Source organism: Rhinatrema bivittatum, chromosome 1 (genome assembly GCF_901001135.1).
Source record: "Rhinatrema bivittatum chromosome 1, aRhiBiv1.1, whole genome shotgun sequence".
Taxonomy (NCBI): domain Eukaryota; kingdom Metazoa; phylum Chordata; class Amphibia; order Gymnophiona; family Rhinatrematidae; genus Rhinatrema; species Rhinatrema bivittatum.
The window spans coordinates 631,651,052-631,665,342 of NC_042615.1; positions in this window are offsets into that span (position 1 = coordinate 631,651,052).

A 14,291-nucleotide genomic window follows, 5' to 3' on the forward strand; every position below is an offset into this window, starting at 1 on the left:
AAACTATTAAGGTGAATTTGTATTTTTCAGACAAAATATGAAATGCTATGGCTTTAAAAATTTAATTTTCAGAAGACCATGGAGGGCAAAAGTTTACATGTATAAAGTACATGCAGATCTTATCTCAAAATTTTAAAACAGATTTATATTGGTAGCCAAAAAACAATTTTCCTGCATGGGCCTTAAGGACTGAGATTCTACACCCTATCCCCATCCCAAATTTCCGTGCTCCCCAAAATGAGAAATTATAAAATTGTGGGTCCCAGTGTCTGAAAAGCCTTCTGCCCCTGCTGCCAAATTCCTAAAATGTTTAGAGGCCATGGCAATAGGAAACTACCCTACTCTCTTCCCACCCCCACTAAATGCACCCTTACCCCTCTCACACCTTCCTAACCTTTAATGTGAATCAGGAGCTCAGACTTTGCATCTGGCTCTTGTCACATAGAAACATAGATACATGGAAATGTGACCTTGCTAGGACAAAAAAGAAGCTGATAAATAGGCTACTTGAACATAAGAGTTGTTTCAGGAGAAATGTAGAGGAAGCTCCAATGTTTTAACACTGTAGGATAAAACTTCACTGATTTGACGATCTAACATTTGGTCACTTGATCTCACCCCAAGTTATAAGTGCCCTCTCTTACAGTGGTATAAATACTAAACATACAGATTGGTCCCTATATAGGTGTGATATCTCTTTCTCTCTCTCTCTCTCTCTCATTAAAACCTGTATTGCTGCACTATTTATTGTGTTAAGGCCCTAATGAAATCACCCCCTTTGTTTTTGGAGGGAAAACCTTTTCAAATAGGGTAGTTTGGGACTGCATCTGTAACATCTGTAACATTTGTTGAATCTATGATGCATTGCTGCAGACTCTGTGTGTAAAGAGATTTTAATCCTGTGTTTGCAAATAAGATAATTATACGTTTCACTTGTTCTCCAGAGTACCTTACATCTTCTAGGAAATTTTTTTAAACATTTTGTAGTAATATGAATTTTTCTATAATGCTATTTTTCTTTCTTTCTTTTTTTGTGTCCTGTTTTTCAGATGGAAATGTAGAAGGCTCTTAGAAGGCAGTTTGCCTCTTTTTTTAGACAATTTATGTATTCTTATTCTTTTATGAATTTTGATAACTTTATAACTTCTCCATAGAATATCTATGTGGTTTTATATGTTTTATTGTTTACTAGACCTCTAGCAAGTGAATTTTCAAAGGCTTACATGACCAAAAAAGCACATTATACATGTGTGTATGTGATACATTCTTGTGTAATTCATATTTTATTAAGTGTAACATACACACATATATGAGCCTTTGCATGTAAAACTGCAATCAAATAAAAGAGGACATTTTGGGGCATGCTGGTGTGAATTGGGGAGTGCTTTGTAAGCACATTAATAATGAGGTATTTTAAAAGCAATTTACATGTGAACTTCATCAAAACTACATGAGTACATTTATTACTGTTCATTTATGCACACAACTTCAAACATTCATGCTATTTTACCACTTGGTATTTGGTAGACTGGCTTCTCTGGGTTAGTAGACATGACAGGCTACAGATGGAAGTGAATTTCCCTGCGATAGGCTGGTCCATACTAGGGGTTAACAGTCATAATAGGCTTTGTTGGGATGGAAGAAAGTATGAGTGTTTGACAGGTTTATACTAGTGGATGGAATTTCGTGGTGTTGAAACTATATCTAAAATAACTGTCATGGGCTTATGGGTACTTATATCCAATGGTTGAGGAGTGAGAGAGTAGAAGGAGGAGAAAGAGGAGAAAGAGGCATCCTTTAGAAAGAATATTCAGGACTAGGGCACCATATTTAATTCTGTCAGAAGAGCAAGGCTTGTTCTGTTTTTCAGGTTCAGATTTAACAAAGAAACCATACTGTACCTATGCCAGTACCTAGAGCAGGCCTGCAACCTTCCACCTGCGGGGGCCACACCTTGCCTGTACTTGTCAAGGTCACTGCCACCCTGGCAAGTTTGGCCACTGGCATCTTGCAGACACCTCTAGGGGTCATTGCTGGAATGAGTCAGTCTGCTGCTTCATGTGTATAGATCAGTTCCTGGCTGAGATTCTCAGGAAAACACTCCAACACATCTCTTTACCTTGGAGCAGAGACAGCAACAATAGCAAATAATGACTTATTTCTACCAGTCTGCATACTTCCCTTCTGTCTAGGGGGCAATCAATTGCACTCACATCCTTATAAGGGTACAGGGGATGAAAAGGCCACCTACCACTAGTGCAAGGGCTTCTACTCTCTCATCTCCTCTTCCCTATGAGAGCTGAGGTTCTACTTAGCTGAGCTACCCTCCTCCAGCGCTACTGCATGCTGCCAGAGCTCTGGCATGCGTGACTGAGTCAGGGTGCACTGGTTCTCCATCTCCCCTTCCTTCTGTCCCCACTGTTATTACTAGGTGCTCCTCTTTTGCTTCCTCCTCTTCCAAGCGAGGCGACAACACCTGAGAGCAGTGAGCCACTGGGTTCCTGGGCAAGGGAGTTATTACCTGACTGTTCCCCTGCAAAAAGGAAGAGTGGACATATTGTAAATATAGAGGTTGTGCAGCTTTTTTTTTTTCACATTCACTGGATCATTCTTTCTACCTAACCCAACAGCTCATTGATGCCAATACAAGCCCCTTCAGCTGCATCACTGCTTTCCCTTGGAACCTAAATCTATTCTTGATACACTTGTAATGCACCAGCAGACAATAACACAGAGATGACTCATCGTTGCCAAATGACTACCTATTTTCAGTACAGGCAGATGTAGTTCTTGATGTATCCGTTAGCATTCTGGGAGTAGTGGTTCTGTCTTCCTGACTGCATTCCCTCCCAAAAATATTAATAGTATCTAATATTATGTGGTAAAACCAGGACTGCATCCAACTGTCCTGAAATTATACAACCACTTGGCTTCCCCTTTTTCAGTGCTTGGCCTATCTGACTTGTGCACCATTCCCTTTTTTTAACCAGTAATATATCTCTATGTAAGGAGGAGGGTCATTTAGTACCCATAGAAATGTGATGTATCCCCTTACTTACAAGCTGTCTGTGGCTTTTGCTACCTTAGTATGTCAAAGGTAGAAGTAGACCTTGCCTGTCAGATGTCAGCTTAGTGACAGTATGTAATGGAGGTGCACCATTCCCTCATTTATTTATTTATGTTATTTATTTTATAATTTTTCTATACCGATTTATCATGCGAGCATATCAAATCGGTTTATAGTAGTTAACAAATATTCATTTAAAAATATTTGTATTTCCAAAGGAAGTTTCATAATGTAAATAAATAAAAATAGTAAACTAAAAATAGTAAGCTAAATAATCATAACATTTAACCAATTAGAGGGGCAGTATAGTAAGAGAAAATAAAATTAAAATATATACATTACCTTGGTATAAAATCAGTAGTTTGAAGTCATTGTGTTAACTGCTCTTGGAAGACTTGTTTGAATAGCCATGTTTTAATGCCCTTTTTAAATAATTTAATGTCTGCTTCCAATTGTAATTCCTGTGATATAGAGTTCCATAGTTGGGGTCCGGCAATAGAGATAGTTCTTTCTCTTACATTATTTAGATGCACAATTTTAGGGGAAGGAATTGGCAACATCCCTGTTCCGGTTGATCTAGTCATTTTTGAAGGGATGTGGAAATGAAGTGAAGAAGTTAACCATTCAATTTTTTTGTTGTAGAGCATTTTATGAATAAGGGACAAGATTTTATGTTGGGCCCTGTATTTGACTGGCAACCAGTGAAGTTCTTTCAATATAGGGGTGATATGCTCAGATCTTCTAATTCCTGTCAAAAGTCTAGCTGCTGAGTTCTGCAGAAGTTGCAGTGGTCTTGTGACATTTGCTGGTAGACCTAAAAATAGTGAATTGCAGTAATCTAATCTTGATAAGACAAGTGCCTGTAAAACTGTTCTGAAATCTTTTGGGAATAGAGGGGGTTTTAATCTTTTAAGGATATTTAATTTAAAATAACCATCGCTTATGATTTTTTAATGCAAAATTTCATTGAGAATTCACAATCTATGAGGATCCCTAGATCTCGTACTTCCAGGGAGAGGGGGTAATTTTTAGCTGCTTTTTGAATTTCAAGTTCTTTTGTCTTCCTTAATTTAGGTGAGATGTATAGAATTTCAGTTTTATTTATATTTAGTGAAAGATTCATTTGGGTTAGTACTTTTTCAATGGCAGATTGATATATATCCCAGAGCTTAAGAGTTTGGTCTATAGATTTTTGGATCGGTATTAAAATCTGAATGTCGTCAGCAAAGACAAAATGTGTTAGACCGAGGCCTGATAGAATTCTGCACAATGGAAGCATATAAATATTAAAAAGGGTTGAGGATAGAGAGGATCCCTGTGGTACTCCATAGTGGAGATCAATTGATTTTGATTCGTTATCAAGAAATTCTGCACAATGGAAGCATATAAATATTAAAAAGGGTTGAGGATAGAGAGGATCCCTGTGGTACTCCATAGTGGAGATCAATTGGTTGTGATTCGTTATCAAGAAATTTTACTTTGAAGGTTCTATTTTTTAAGTAAGAATTAAACCATTTCACCTCCAATAGGAAAGAACCCATCTCCTGGCTCAGGTATGCCTGGAAAAGGGCACAGGTAGCAAAGGCTTACCTGGGACCCTCCCCATACAGCTGTGGCCTCTATTCAAGTTGCAGATAACACTCTATAAATGCCCAATTTAAAGGTGTTCATAAAGAGATCCTGGGCTATAGTGGGATGTCTTCATGGAGTGCCTGCACAGTACTCTGAGGAAAGCTGAATAGAAGATTTCTACTAAAGGACTTCTGGGAAGTGTAGAAGATAGAAGAGAGAAAGAGGGTGCCACATGCTGAAGACTGGTATACAGAGAGCTGCTACAAGTAGGGCATCCTGCCAGGGAACATTCACCAGAGTCTAAATTTCATAAACTAAAAGCTGCCCTAGACTGTAATGAGAGTGAACATAGCTTAAATCTGTACTTCCTAGCTAACAATCATCTACTGAGGAGCTTACAGTGAAAGTGGTTCCTATTCCAAAAATCTGGCCAGAGTTGTGAGTATGGAGGTGAAAAGAAAGAGTGATCTAGTTGTTTCTGTTGCATACCGATAGTGCAGCTACAGTATACAGAAAACATTCCACATTAGAAAATCATTTCCCAGCTACAATTCAGTAAATCTTTGCATGTTCTGCTATTCCACAGGTGTGTCCAGTAGGGATGTGCAGACAAAAAGTTTTCGTTGATAAGTTGATAAGTTGAAGTTGAGGGTCAATTTCGTTCAATATGGACATATGGAGAATTCCATAAGTTGAGGGTCTGTCCATATGTTCACCGGTTCCATAAATAAAAATTTAAACCCCTCACCCTCCTTAATCCCCCCCCCCAAGGCTTACCAAAACTCCCTGGTGGTCCAGCGGGGAGTTAGGAAGCCATCCCTGCACTCATCTGCGATTTCCTCATGGCGCCGATAGCCTGTGTCACAGGGGCTGCCGTGCCATTGGTCAGCCCCTGTTACATGGTCACCGGTGCCATCTTGTACTCCTACAACGTGACAGGTAGGTCATGTGGCAGGAGGTCGCTCCGGGACCTGCACAGGGGGAGCCAGATGAATGTATTTACCATGAAGCAACTGTAATCACAGAGACTTTTCTTGGTCATTAGTCAATCTCTCCATTAAAACACTGGACACTAGGGGTGTGCATTCGTTTTGAACGCATATGAAAAACGCAACTTATATTTTTAAAAGAGAAAAAAAAGGTTTGAGCAGAAACGCATCGCGAGTTCCAACATATTCAACATAGCTATGTTGAATACGTTGAACCTAAATAAACACTTAGACCCCCCACCCTCCTGCCCCCCCCAAGACTTACCAAACCTCCCTGGTGGTCCAGCGGGGAGTCAAGAAGCCATCCCTGTATTCCTTTGTGAGGAGCACGTGACGTCGGCGTCACGTCGGAGTGACGCGGACGTCACGTGCTCCTCCGCGCCTCCGCTCCCGGACCCCCGTTGGACCCAACCGGAACTTTTGGCCAGCTTGGGGGGGCCTCCTCGCAAAGGAATACAGGGATGGCTTCTTGACTCCCTGCTGGACCACCAGGGAGTTTTGGTAAGTCTTGGGGGGGTCAGGAGGGTGGGGGGTTTAAGTGTTTATTTAGGTTCAACGTATTCAACATAGCTATGTTGAATACGTTGGAACTCGCGATGCGTTTCTGCTCAAACCTTTTTTTTCTCTTTTAAAAATATAAGTTGCGTTTTACATATGCGTTCAAAACGAATGCACACCCCTAGTGTCCAGTGTTTTAATGGAGAGATTGACTAATGACCAAGAAAAGTCTCTGTGATTACAGTTGCTTCATGGTAAATACATTCATCTGGCTCCCCCTGTGCAGGAACCCAGACAGGTTATGTGGTCTTGGCTGGTCCAATGGCATTTCATGTGTGGCCATATTCCCAGGACCTTCACTCCAAAATTGGAGCGGCCTCGGAGGGAACTCTCCTTCCACCCCCCACCTTCCCCTCCCTTCCCCTACCTAACCTGCCCATCAGCCCTACCTAAAACCCCCATAACTTTGTTTTGTAAGTTGCGACTGCCTCTGGGCAGGCGAAGGTTGCACGTGCCAGCCAAGTGCCGGTGTGCGAACCCCCGGCTTAGAGGCCCTACGGAGGCCTCTGGCCACGCCCCCGCCCCCGCCCCGGACCACCCCCGTCCCACTCCTTTTTTCAAGCCCCGGGACATACGTGCGGCCTGGGGCTTGCGCGTCGCCTGGCCTATGCAAAATAGGCTCGGCGCGCGTAAGCCCCCTAAACGCATAAATCTAGCTGGATTTACGCGCGTAGGGCTTTTAAAATCTGCCCCAATAGGTTTTAGGTTCACTCCTGCATGACATTTCTATAAACATTTACCTCAAAAACCCCTAACAAAATCTATATTATTCAAACATTTTGTATAATGTGTAAAGATAAACATCAAACTTATCTGGAAAAAATCTTTTAACTTTAAACAACCACCATCAGCAGCAGCAGTGGGGAGCCAAACACTTCAGAACCATGATGTTTTGCCATTAAAAATATTGGCTGCATCAGGAAGAATCAAAAGAAAAATATATAATTTAAATAATCCACGTATTGCTAATACACATGCTCATATTATCTACAACATTTCAAGGGTATCCTGATTACCTCTTACAAAGATGCTCTCTTAGCTTTGTGAAAAAATGACAGAACAACTACCCAAACATATAAAACAATTTTTTTATTTATTTTATTTATTTATTAATTTCTATACCGGCTTTCACGACCAAAGGTTGCATCAAGTCGGTTTACATTTAACAAGTCGTGTAATAAACATAGAACTAGGGTAATTGAACTGGTGCAGAAAATAATAGTTACAATGAACAAGGAAATTACCAACTGGGATAGGAGGAGAAAAGAGAAAAGGGACAGGAATATTTACATAGTAAAACGCATTTACAGTGAATATTTACATAGTATGCAATAAAGGATCTGTGTCAAGAGGATGTCAAGAGCTAAATGTAGTCAAGGACGGGGAGGGGTATGGGCTGGTGGGGTTTACACTAGGATAGAGGGAAGAGGGAGGTTAGGGGTGACAGATGGTGGTTGAAAGGGAACCTGGATCAATCTGAACTCTGGTAGGCTTTTTTGAAAAGCCAGGTTTTTAGTCTTTTCCTAAAAGTAGGTAGGCATGGTTCCTGGCGAAGCTCTGAAGGGATGGAGTTCCATAGGCGCGGTCCTGCTGTGGATAGAGCTCTGTCTTCGAGAGATTTGTGTTGGAATGTTTTGGCTTTTGGAACATGAAGTGATTCTTTGTAGTATTCTCTAGTTGGTCTGACAGAGGTGTGTTTCTTGAGTGGTATTTGTAGATTTAATGGTGCGAGTTGATGTATGACTTTGAAAATGATGGTTATAGATTTGTACATGATTCTGTAGTGAATGGGAAGCCAATGAAGGGTTTTCAAGATGGGGGTGATGTGGTCGAATTTTCTAGAGTTGGTCAGAATTCTGGCGGCTGTATTCTGCACCATCTGAAGGGGTTTTGTATGAGCGGCAGGGAGACCTAGTAGAATAGAATTACAATAATCCAGCTTTGAGAAGATTATTGCTTGTAGAATTGTTCTAAAGTCTTGTGAGTGGAACAGTGGTCTGATTCTTTTGAGGATGTATAACTTGTGAAAACAGTCCTTGGTTGTTTGGTTTATGAATGATTTAAGGTTTAGGCGGTTATCGATGATTGCTCCTAGGTCTCTTACGTGCGAGGTTTGCAGGTTGGCTGGTAGGTTTGTGGTGATGTTGTTGTTTTCGGGTGCTATAATGAGGAATTCTGTTTTTGAGGCATTTAGAATAAGGTTAAGACTGTTGAGGAGGAGTTTGATTTCATTCAGGCATTTGTTCCAGAATTCTAATGTGTTTATAATGCATTTTTTTATGGGGATTACGATCTGTACGTCGTCTGCGAATAGGAAGTGTTTCAAGTTTAGTTTAGTGAGGAGGTGGCAGAGTGGGAGCAAGTATATATTGAAAAGGGTGGGGGAAAGAGAGGAGCCCTGTGGAACCCCTAGTGAAGATGGATGGTACTGAGATTCTTTGTTGTGGATTTTAACCTTATATCCTCTGTTTTCCAGCAATCTGAAATCCCATCTACCTAAACCTCTTTAATCACATAAGAGCACTGTTAAACAAACTTTTCTTAAAGCTATAATCTATATATGTATGTATTTATAATCTAAATATGTATATATGTATGCCAGTAAATGCATTGTAGATGATAAACAATAAAAACAAATATTTACAAAAAAACAAATCATTCAACCTCCTTATTTAATCCCGAAGGCCTCCATTAAAGATTCCCTCTACACACCCTTATCAGTCCTCGCCCACATACCCAAACTCCTAGTGTCCCCCAGTGGCCCCATATGCATTTTTATAAGTCCCCCCATCCCAAAACCCTAGTGCCTCTAGTGATCCCCCTACATACCCTTATCAGTCCCCACCCCCATTCCTAAACCCTTAGTGCCCCCAAATACATCCTTAGTCTCCACTCTATCCCCAAACCCCATAGTGTTCCCCAGTGACCCCATCCATACCATTATCAGTCCCTACCCCATCCCCAAATCCCTAGTGCTGCCTAGTGACTCCACTAAACTTCCTTATCAGTCCCTATCCCATCCCCAAATCCCTAGTGATTCAATAGTGATACCTCTACACACCTTCCCACCCGCGCGCGCATATTATAAAATCAGATTTTATAGATTTGTTTGCGCCGGGTTGCGCGAACAAATCTACTCCCGTGCACACCTTTAAAAAATCTACCCCTATGTGTGTGTGCCCATATGTGCATGAATATGGGCACAAGTGCTTTTCTTTTAAAGCTGTTTATTATCAGTTTTTTATTGTTATATACTAATTCCCTTATGGATCATGAGTTACCCAGTCCTTTTTGAAAAATGTTTTCTATAGTCTTAGATTTTGTAGGGATGTGCAATCGTTTAGGACGAATTAGGAAATTTTAACGACATTTCCTAATTCATCCTTTTTGGGGAAAACAAACCAAAAAACAAACCGAAAAACAAAGCAAATTTTCCTGAAATTTCGGGAAAATTCTGTTTTTGGGTTAGTGCACGCTAACTCCCATTAGTGCATGCTAACGTTAAAATGTTAGCGCGCACTAACGGGAGAAGCATGCACTAACCCAAAATTTGGGTCCCCCAAATTTCAAAGGCCCGAACTGCAGGAAATACGAAATTTCCTGCAGTGGGCCGAAAACGAAGCCCAAACTGAAACGTTCAGGCTTTGCACATCTCTAATGTTTTGTAGGAATTTAACTTAACCACCCATTTTATAAATATTCTTCAAAAGTACCTAATAGTGGTGCTCTTTTGACATTTACTTTTGATTTTAGATCAACACCAATGATTTAGATATATGATCTTTCTGCCTATAGAGGCAAGTTTGCCCTATGATTGAACACATGAGCAAAGGCTTAACTGAAGAATCATATCGACAAAGACCTATAAATTGAATTGTATGTTGATAGCTACTAGTATTAGTGTTCTATTAATTAATATTTTTCAGTATTAGTTATATATATTTTAATATTGCTTTTTATTAAATTATTTACCAAAGACTACTTTGGGTACATGTTAGGACAAGAGTGGCCAACTCCGTCACTGAGAGCCACAAACAGGCCAGGTTTTCAGGATATCCACAATGAATATGCATGAGAAAAGAGATTTTCTTGCTCTGTACATACCTTCCCTTCTCAGTGGCTTAACAGCAACCCATCCCACTGGTTGCTGCTCATCTGAAAAACTATACATTTCTCTTTCTCTGAAGAATTAGGGAGCCATTACTCCAACAACACAATGCTCTGACAACTCACAAAGGTGTTATATAGGCAATGTAACCAAGCACAGGAAGGACAGAAGCCTAAATATGTTGACGTTTTTCAGACTAGTTTAGGGGGTCATTTTCATAGCGTATCGCATGTGAAAAGGGACTTTTCACATGCGATACGCTATGAAAAGGGACATGCGATACGCTATGAAAAGGGACTTTTCACATGCGATAGCTAGATTGGGGTGGAGTCGAGGCGTTGTCGGGGCAGATGCGGAGGAAAGTTCACTGGTGGCGAAAAGGTAAGAACCCTTTTCGCTGCCAGTAGCTCGCCCAATAGCACCACCTTTTATGATGGTGCTATTAGGTGCAAAAGCCAGCAGTGATAGCACCGCGGAGGTGCGATCACTGTCGGCTTTCGCAGGCCAATCCCCTGCTTCGCCCCCCTGCCCCCCGTTACCGCCGGATTCTCTAAGGTCTGTGAACTTAGAAAATCCAGGCCTTAGTTTGCATGCTGGGGCAATTGTACATAACACACTGTATTTTGTATATGCTAATCGGTCTTAGTATACAGGCTATAAGGTGAATTTTAAGAACTGTACGCTGGAGCACATATACATGTGTTTGCTGGATTATGCACATAGGTGTTTTGATTTTATAACATTCTTGTGTATATGCATGCTGGTTATAAAATTGGCTATATGCACGTACATGTGCGCATGAGTTTACAATGATGTGTGCATGTGTGCTCAAATGTCACCTCGGTCGCGTAAGTGGGGGGGTGGGATTTTAGTAGATACACGTGTTTTTCAGATGACAGCAAGCAGTGGGATGGGTTGCTGTTAAGCCACTGAGGAGAAGGGAAGGTATGTATAGAGCAAGAAGATCTCTATTCTCATTTACATTTATATGTCAGTATAGATTATTCAAAAGAAAAAAATTTCTTCTGATGAAAGCTACCCATTAGATGGGAGATCTCACTTTTGTTTCAATTTTTCCTACCCTGGACAAAATCTACAATGAATGAATATTTTCTTGGCATTTCCAACAGTTTACTACTTTCTTTTAGTCTGTTTTAGTTTTCTCCTAAATTGTATTTGACTCCTTTTCAGGTAGTACTCCTGTTGTCCCTCAGGGTATTGATAGTACAATAAATTAGTCTTTTTATGATGGAGAAGGAGTTTTGTTTGAGGAAAGATGGAACCAGTTATTTCTGTCATTGGCAGTAGCAGAGAGGAATCTTGTATAGATTCACAGCTTCTCTATTTGGCAGATTGTTTCTGATTGCTGAGAAAGGAAATAGACATTTTTCAAGATATTCATTTTTTTCAATATCAACTAAGGTTGTATAATAATAATGTCACTATTGTACTCTGCTCTTGGAATAAATACATAGAGAGAGATGTATCCTGCAATATGAGTGTGATGCTTTTGGAATTGAGATAATCATGCCATTGTATTGCTCTTTAAGGCCTAGATTTGCTAAGCTGTAATATGGCTATAATGCTCAATAAACAGCATTTAATGCTCGATATCGCCATATCGCAGTGACCCTGGCCTAGATTCATCATTCTGCTATAAATATAGCAGAATGATGAACTGCACTAAAAAAGGGGCGGGTGAGAAATCGTGTAACCGGCCACATCGTGGTGGTGCATTTTCGCCCACCACAGTTGTGGCTATGCCGCACATGTTTGCACTCATAGCACCATGGGAAAAGGTGTAGTTATTTCCCGTGGTGCTGCTGGAGATAATGTATAAAACATTATCGCCCACATCGCTGCGAGGACATAACTCCGCCAAGCCCCACCCACATTCTCCCCTTCCCCTAATTTGAATTGTACTGCTGTGATGTGGCCAATATCGTGTGTGGTAGGGCATTATCACATGCAATAAGGCCCTAATGCATGTGATAAGGCCACATCGCTGTTTGATGAATGACCCCTCACTATGTAATATTTTCAAAGATTCCTCTCCCTATGGAAATCAGCTGTTTTGCATGCATTTGCATGTATAAAGTTCCCTAATGCATGCAAAGCAGATAGGGGTAGATTTTCAAAGGGTTACGGATGTAACTTATGCGCGTAACCCCGAAATCCTGCTCCTGCGCGCGCCGAGCCTATTTTACATAGGCACGGCGGCGCGCACAAGACCTGGGGCGTACATATGTCCCGGGGCTTTGAAAAAAGGGTGGGAAGGGGCGGGGGCATGGGCGTAGGGGGTGGTCCGGGGTGGGACTGAGGCCTCTGGCACAGTGGCTGTGCCGGGGATGGAGCGCCGGCAGGTGGCCGGCGCGCGCAAAATACGCCTGCCAAAGGCAGGTGTAAATACTTGAAACAAGGTAGGGGGGATTTAGGTAGGGCTGGGGGGTGGGTTAGATAGAGGAAGGGAGGGGAAGGTGGGGGGGAGTGGAAGAAAAGTTCCCTCCGAGGCCACTTCGATTTCGGAGTGGCTTTGGAAGGAACGGGGAAAGCCATCGGGGCTCCCCTAGGGCTCGTGTGCACCCCCTTGTGTGCGCCGACCTCGGATTTTATAACATGCGTGCGGCAGCACACGCATGTTATAAAATCGGGTGTACATTTGTGAGCGCCGGGTAGCGCACACAAATGTACCCTGCGCGCACTTCTTTTAAAATCTACCCCATAATGCATAGGCACTTCAATGAAAATTAAATAATGCAGCTGACTTAGAAAAAATGTCAGCCCTGTTGTTTTTGTGCAATTCAGTAAGGTGTTGTTATTTTTTCCTGGGGACTTTGGGATACTAAAGCTCATTCCAATGTCCTCAGGAGAACTGTTAAAGGTACAGGCCTCAAAATAACTACACCCCCTTAGTGTCTGAATGTTATCCGATGGTCTTGGTAGAATTAGCCCACTCCAGAGTCATCTGTTGAGGAAGCCCCACGATAAAAATGTTAAAAAAGATTTTAAGATCATGTGGTGATACCCCCTCCCTCCCACACACATGTAGGGGCAACGGCTGATCTGTGCCATTTTGGAAAATGGTGTTGACCTGGTCCAGGGCATGAGGGTGCTCTGCGACCACTAATGACTCTTTGAAAGGTATGAGGGGAGTCTGGGGGATGGGAGAGGGGGTCTGGGGTGGCACTAGACAACCAGGGAATTATTTTGAGGGGGAATGTTTTTTTATGAATAAGTTAATATTTATTATGAAATATTTTTTATAATGCTTTATTTCCTGCATCTGCTTGTTTAATTTGCCTTATTTATTTATTTATTTTTATATACCGTGTTTGATTTTACATATCACAATGGTTTACATTCCAACAATGTAATTATGTATATTATATGTTTTTATGAACTGCTTTTATTTATGTTTTACTTTGTACATCTAATTGGCTAACTTGCTTTACAAGCAGTATATTAAATTTAAATAAATAAAATAAAATAAACAAATGGAGTGGGACTGGGGCTACCTTAGACCACCAGGAAGTTATTTTTTTTGAAAGGATGGTCCAGGAGAGGCATAATAGCTTAGGGGTCTTTGGTAGGGGCAAGGGTAGATAGTAATTCAATAGGGAGAAGTTTGGGTAGGGGGCAGGGTGGGATATCATCATGGAATTTTATTTATTTATTTATTTTTGTTTTGTATTGCAGATCCGCCTCGACAGTTGGCTCCAGGTGGGCAGCGGCCTACCAAGACCCCCAGGGAGGACATAGTTACTTTGTGGAGGGAGCAGAGAATTTTAGGCCTTAGGCCCTTTAACATAATGGTAGCCCCAGCATGGGGCCGGATTTTAAAAGGGTTATGCGCATAAGGTACGCGCGTAACCCTTTTAAAACCCCCCTGTGCACGCCGAGCCTATTTTGCATAGGCTCGGCGGCGCGCGCAAGCCATGGGACGCTCGTAAGTCCCGGGGCTTGCAAAAAGGGGCGGTAGGGGGGCACGGCCAGGGAG